We start from the raw sequence: 6,815 nt of genomic DNA, 5'->3' as shown, positions 1-6,815 counted from the left end.
ATGCGTTGAAATTTCCTATCCCCAGAATTCTTTTACAATCCCAACATTCAAAAAGAGAATCATAGCACAGAAGAGTGAAACATACCATCCCAAATAATCTTTCTTTACAACCGACTTCAAATAACACCTTTTTTCATGAATTCTTGTCAATTCTCAACTTTCTTCCAATCTATATTTTTTACCGTATTTTAAATTTGAAGTAAGTTTGACATGTTTTTAAGGAAAAACTACGTGTTTATTGAAAATAGCATAAACAACATGTACACACAAAATTCATAAAAAAGACCAAGGAACACAGGTGTCCCCGTACAATTGCACAAAAGACGTCCAAAGAAACAAGTAAAAACTCAGTCCTAAGAGACCCTTGCATCCATTGTCATCTTCGCTCGGTGCCGACCACAGTCGTTGCTGAAGCACCGCCGGCAATAGGAAAAGCGAGCAACCCCACAAACCAGATCCGCTGATGCATCATAGCTGAAGCAACGTTGTGAACCGATTGAGCAGCCCGCCACAGAACGACAAGGCTGAACCTCTGCAGCACGCCGGTCTGGGAACATCCCCATGCTCGTCGGATTGTAGATCCGCCGACTCCGCTCGATGCCGTCGAAGGAGGAGATCGCATCTGCTCACCGTCTTCCACAAACCCTTATACGAGGCCACCATGTCCCAGGGGTCGCCCGTGCTGCCACCATCCGAGGAGGGATCCAACATCGGTCAATTCACCCCTAAGCATCCTCCCATGCGCTCGAGCTGTGTTGGAGGAGACACCGCTAAGACGGAGACAAGCCCGATGGACAAATGACAAGAGTTCGGACTCTGCCGCCGCCTCGCCGACCGAGCCCTACCACCAAGATCTCACTGGCGACACATGACGCGCGAGCAGACCGTAGCCTCCAGATCTGTCACCCACTGCTGTGAAGACTAAAGCGTGAGGGATAGATATGAGGCACCCTTATTGACGGCCACCGCCATCGCTGTCGGAGAAGCCATGACGGTCAGTCAAACCCAATCTAACCTAGACTATAGCCAAAACGAACTATGCAGCTGATCCGGCGAATCTAACCACTACCCAACGAACATGAGGCCCGCGGGGGAGCGGAGTCGCCGGATTCAGAGCTTGGAGAGAGCGGAGTCGCCGTTAAAATCTGTTTGTTTTGGTTGCTACTTTATCTTATCTGCTTGACTGGTTTTGGGTCAATGTAATCCATCTTGCTTCTTCATAGCTAACTAAAAACAGTTTTTTTTGCGGGAAAACAAAAACAGTTTTTTTTTGCGGGAAAACAAAAACAGTTTTTTTAAGGGAAACACTTGATCACTTGCAACTATTGTCACAATTACAGGAGAACGCGCGTTCAGTACAAGTACCAAGTGGTTGCCCAGGATCATTGCAGTTTATCTGATAGCAACAGCTTGGTGCTTCAATACATGGTTTCTTGGGATCCTTTGGGCAGCAGGGGTACGGCCTACACCTTTTAAACGCAATCGATGTATCGGAGGGATGTATTCCGTGGGTCTGGAAAAAAGTCTTTGTGAACTCCAACGGGATGTACTCGGTGATGTTGTGTGTGTCCGTCGGTCCTAGTTGTCCTGCATATCAAGTATTTATTTATGATTACGAAAAAACTTTACTAACGTTCTATGAGATCATCCATAAAAAAGATAGACAATGAAATTTTCATTTCGTTTCATGTAAGTGAACTTTCGGTTTCGTGCAAATTTTGGAATCTACGCCAATGGCCCATCGATCCTGTCCCAGAAGACGGGCTCGAGGTGGATCGAGCCCCGCAAGAACAAAACGCCGACGAGACGCAGCCTCCAACCAAGCGCCGTCCCCACGAAAACGCATCTGAGCTGCGGCCGCCACCGACGACGGAGCCCGCCCCGAGCTCTTCCATCACCTCCCGAGCCAGAGCCAAGGATGACGCCGGCGAGCGCCCAACCAGATCAAGCGCTCGATTCGGAGCACACACAAGCAGCTGACCTGAAGCCGCCACCATGGACGAGGCCGACGAGACAACGCAGCACCCGAAGCACACCAAGTCGCGGGCGTCTCCGCCACCCTCGCCGCCCGGCCGGAGCCAAGTGCAACGCCGAGGAGCCCACCCCGACAGCAAAATCCTAGCTACAGAGCCACCAAACTACTCTGTATACACAGCCCACCCGTGGATCTGGGCCCCCCTCACCTCACGACGCCGACGAGGGCGACGGAAGCGAGGGGACCCGACGAGATCGACGGCGGGAGCCCAGGCGCTGAGGTCGCCAAACGAGTCGGTTTCTGTAACTATTTTGTGCAGTGTACTTAAATTTAGTGACCAGAGGTGCGTTTCATACCTTGGGCTTGGAAGCTGGCGCGTAGAACAAGGACCATAATGATGAAAGACATATGTGCATACTTTGCCATGGTCATCCAACACAGGTGGTCGCTCTTGGTTTTGTGTTGTGATTGTGATCTAGACTAGACGATAGAGGGCAACATATATCCAGCTAGTAGCACATGCCATCAATGGTATGCATTTATTCCCTATAAAGGTATGCATTTATTCCCCTGGAAATGCAAAAAAGGTATGCATTTATTCCCCTGCAACAAATAGGATATGCATTTAAGTATTCCCGTAAATGCTAGAAAACGCATGCGCTATCTCGCTGTTTCAAGCGCATCCATCGCAATCGTCGCATCAAATGCCAACGCAATGATAGCCCACATCACGACAAGCGCAATGATAGGAGTGAAGGAAATATGCACTAGAGGCAATAATAAAGTTGTTATTTTATATTTTCTTATATCATGACAAATATTTATTATTCATGCTAGAATTGTATTAACCGGAAACTTGATACATGTGTGAATACATAGACAAAATAAAGTGTCCCTAGTATGCCTTAATCAAAGATGGTTAAGTTTCCTAACCATAGACATGTGTTGTCATTCTATGAACGGGATCACATCATTAGGACAATGATGTGATGGACAAGACCCATCCGTTAGCTTACCATAATGATCGTTAAGTTTTATTGCTATTTCTTTCTTCATGACTTATACATATTCCTTTGACTATGAGATTATGCAACTCCGAATATCAGAGGAACACCTTGTGTGCTATTAAATGTCACAACGTAACTGGGTGATTATAAAGATGCTCTACAGGTGTCTCCGAAGATGTTTGTTGGGTTGGCATAGATCGAGATTAGGATTTGTCACTCCGAGTATCGGAGAGGTATCTCTAGGCCCTCTCGGTAATGCACATCACGATAAGCATTGCAAGCAATGTGACTAATGAGTTAGTTGCGGGATGATGCATTACGGAACGAGTAAAGAGACTTGCCGGTAACGAGATTGAACTAGGTATGAAAATACTGACAATCAAATCTCAGGCAAGTAACATACCGATGACAAAGGGAATGACGTATGTTTTCATTGCGGTTTGACCGATAAAGATCTTTGTAGAATATGTATGAACCAATATGAGCATCCAGGTTCCGTTGTTGGTTATTGATCGGAGATGTGTCTCGGTCATGTCTACATAGTTCTCGAACCCGTAGGGTGCGCATGCTTAACGTTCGATGATGATTTGTATTATGAGTTATGTGTTTTGGTGACCGAAGATTGTTCGGAGTCCCGGATAAGATCATGGACATGACGAGGAGTCTCTAAATGGCCGAGAAGTAAAGATTGATATATTGGACGATAGTATTCGGACACCGGAATGGTTTCGGGATGTTTCAGATATTTATTAGAGTACCAAGGGGTTACCGGAACCCCCCGGGGAAAGTAATGGGCCTACATGGGCCATAGGAGAGAGAGGGGAGCCCGCAAGGGGTGCCCCCCCATGGGTTGTCCGAATTGGACAAGGGGAAGGGGGCGTTGCCCCCCTGAAGGAAATATGCCCTAGAGGCAATAATAAAGTTATTATTTATTTCCTTATTTCATGATAAATGTTTAATATTCATGCTAGAATTGTATTAACCGGAAACTTAGTACATGTGTGAATACATAGACAAACATAATGTCACTAGTATGCCTCTACTTGACTAGCTCGTTGATCAAATATGGTTAAGTTTCCTAGCCATTGACATGAGTTTTCATTTGATGAACGGGATCACATCATTAGAGAATGATGTGATTGACATGACCCATCTGTTAGCTTAGCGCTATGATCGTATGGTTTGTTGCTATTACTTTCTTCATGACTTATACATGTTCCTATGACTATGAGATTATGCAACTCCCGAATACCTGAGGAACACTTTGTGTGCTACCAAACGTCACAACGTAACCGGGTGATCATAAAGGTGGTCTACATGTGTATCCGATGGTATTTGTTGAGTTGGCATAGATCGAGATTAGGATTTGTCACTCCGATTGTCAGAGAGGTATCTCTGGGCTCTCTCGGTAATGCACATCACTATAAGCCTTGCAAGCAATGTGACTAATGAGTTAGTTGCGGGATGATGTATGAAGGAACGAGTAAAGAGACTTGCCGGTAACAAGATTGAACTAGGTATTGAGATACCGACGATGGAATCTCGGGCAAGTAACATACCGATGATAAAGGGAACAACGTATGTTGTTATGCGGTTTGACCGATAAAGATCTTCGTAGAATATGTGGGAGCCAATATGAGCATCTAGGTTCCACTACTGGTTATTGACTCGAGATGTGTCTCGGTCATGTCTACATAGTTCTCGAACCCGTAGGGTCCACACGCTTAACGTTTGATGATGATTTGTATTAAAGTGTTATGTGATTTGATGACCGAAGATAGTTCGGAGTCCCGGATGAGATCATGGACATCACGAGGAGTCTCGAAATGGTCGAGACGTAAATATCGATATATTGGAAGGCTATATTCGGACATCGGAAAGGTTCCGAGTGATTCGGGTATTTTTCGGAGTACCGGAGAGTTACGGGAATTCGTATTGGGCCTTAATGGGCCATACGGGAAAGGAGAGAAAGGCCTCAAGGGTGGCCGCACCCCTTCCCCATGGACTGGTCCGAATTGGACTAGGGAAAGGGGGCGCCCCCTTCCTTCCTTCCTTCTCCTTCTCCCTTCCCTTTTTCCTATTCCATGTGGGAGGTGGAATCCTACTAGGACTAGGGAGTCCTAGTAGGACTCCACACTTTGGGCGCGCCCTATGAGGTCCGGCCTCCTCCTCCCTCCATCCTTTATATACGTGGCCAGGGGGCACCCCATAGACACACAAGTTGATTTCTTAGCCGTGTGCGGTGCCCCCCTCCACAGTTACACACCTCGGTCATATCGTCGTGTGCTTAGGCGAAGCCCTGTGTCGGTAACTTCATCATCACCGTCACCATGCCATCGTGCTGACGGAACTCTCCCTCGGCCTCAACTGGATCAAGAGTACGAGGGACGTCATCGAGCTGAACGTGTGCTGAACTCGGAGGTGCCGCGCATATGGTACTTGGATCGGTCGGATCGTGAAGACGTACGACTACATCAACCGCGTTGTCATAACGCTTCCGCTTACGGTCTACGAGGGTACGTGGACAACACTCTCCTGCTCGTTGCTATGCATCACATAGATCTTGCGTGATCGTAGGAATTTTTTTGAAATTACTGCGTTCCCCAACAGTGGTATCAGAGCAAGGTTTATGCGTAGATGTTATATGCACGAGTAGAACACAAATGAGTTGTGGGCGATAATAGTCATACTGCTTACCAGCATGTCATACTTTGATTCAGTGGTATTGTTGGATGAAGCGGCCCAGACCGACATTACGCGTACGCTTACGCGAGACTGGTTCTACCGACGTGCTTCGCACACAGGTGGCTGGCGGGTGTCAGTTTCTCCAACTTTAGTTGAATCGAGTGTGGCTACGCCCGGTCCTTGTTGAAGGTTAAAACAACACATACTTGACGAAAAATTGTTGTGGTTTTGATGCGTAGGTAAGAACGGTTCTTGCTCAGCCCGTAGCAGCCACGTAAAACTTACAACAACAAAGTAGAGGACGTCTAACTTGTTTTTGCAGGGCATGTTGTGATGTGATATGGTCAAGACATGATGCTAAATTTTATTATATGAGATGGTCATGTTTTGTAACAAAGTTATCGGCAACTGGCAGGAGCCATATGGTTGTCGCTTTATTGTATGCAATGCAATCGCCCTGTAATTATGTTTACTTTATCACTAAGCGGTAGCGATAGTCATAGAAACAATAGTTGGCGAGACGACAACGATGCTACGATGGAGATCAAGGTGTCGCGCCGGTGACGATGGTGATCATGATGGTGCTTTGGAGATGGAGATCAAAGGCACAAGATGATGATGGCCATATCATATCACTTATATTGATTGCATGTGATGTTTATCCTTTATGCATCTTATTTTGCTTTGATTGACGGTAGCATTATAAGATGATCTCTCACTAAATTTCAAGGTATAAGTGTTCTCCCTGAGTATGCACCGGTGCGAAAGTTCGTCGTGCTGAGACACCACGTGATGATCGGGTGTGATAAGCTCTACGTTCACATACAACGGGTGCAAGCCTTGCACACGCAGAATACTCGGGTTAAACTTGACGAGCCTAGCATATGCAGATATGGCCTCGGAACACTGAGACCGAAAGGTCGAGCGTGAATCATATAGTAGATATGATCAACATAGTGATGTTCACCATTGAAAACTACTCCATCTCATGTGATGATCGGACATGGTTTAGTTGTTACGGGTCATGTGCTCACTTAGATGATTAGAGGGATGTCTATCTAAGTGTGAGTTCTTAAGTAATATGATTAATTGAACTTTAATTTATCATGAACTTAGTCCTAGTAGTATTAGCATATCTATGTTGTAGA

At 46.1% G+C, this 6,815-nt stretch overlaps 1 long non-coding RNA gene across 1 annotated transcript; it reads right to left on the bottom strand.

The window, feature by feature from the left end:
• Nucleotides 1-213: 213 nt before the first annotated feature.
• Nucleotides 214-2,676, bottom strand: LOC120976853 (uncharacterized). Its single transcript, XR_005773432.3, has 2 exons — nucleotides 2,332-2,676; nucleotides 214-1,587 (listed from the first exon to the last, which is right to left on the bottom strand). It is a non-coding gene; the product is annotated as an uncharacterized lncRNA (long non-coding RNA).
• Nucleotides 2,677-6,815: the final 4,139 nt, after the last annotated feature.

Source organism: Aegilops tauschii, chromosome 3, assembly GCF_002575655.3.
Source record: "Aegilops tauschii subsp. strangulata cultivar AL8/78 chromosome 3, Aet v6.0, whole genome shotgun sequence".
NCBI lineage: Eukaryota > Viridiplantae > Streptophyta > Magnoliopsida > Poales > Poaceae > Aegilops > Aegilops tauschii.
This window is presented reverse-complemented; position numbering and strand designations above follow the sequence as displayed.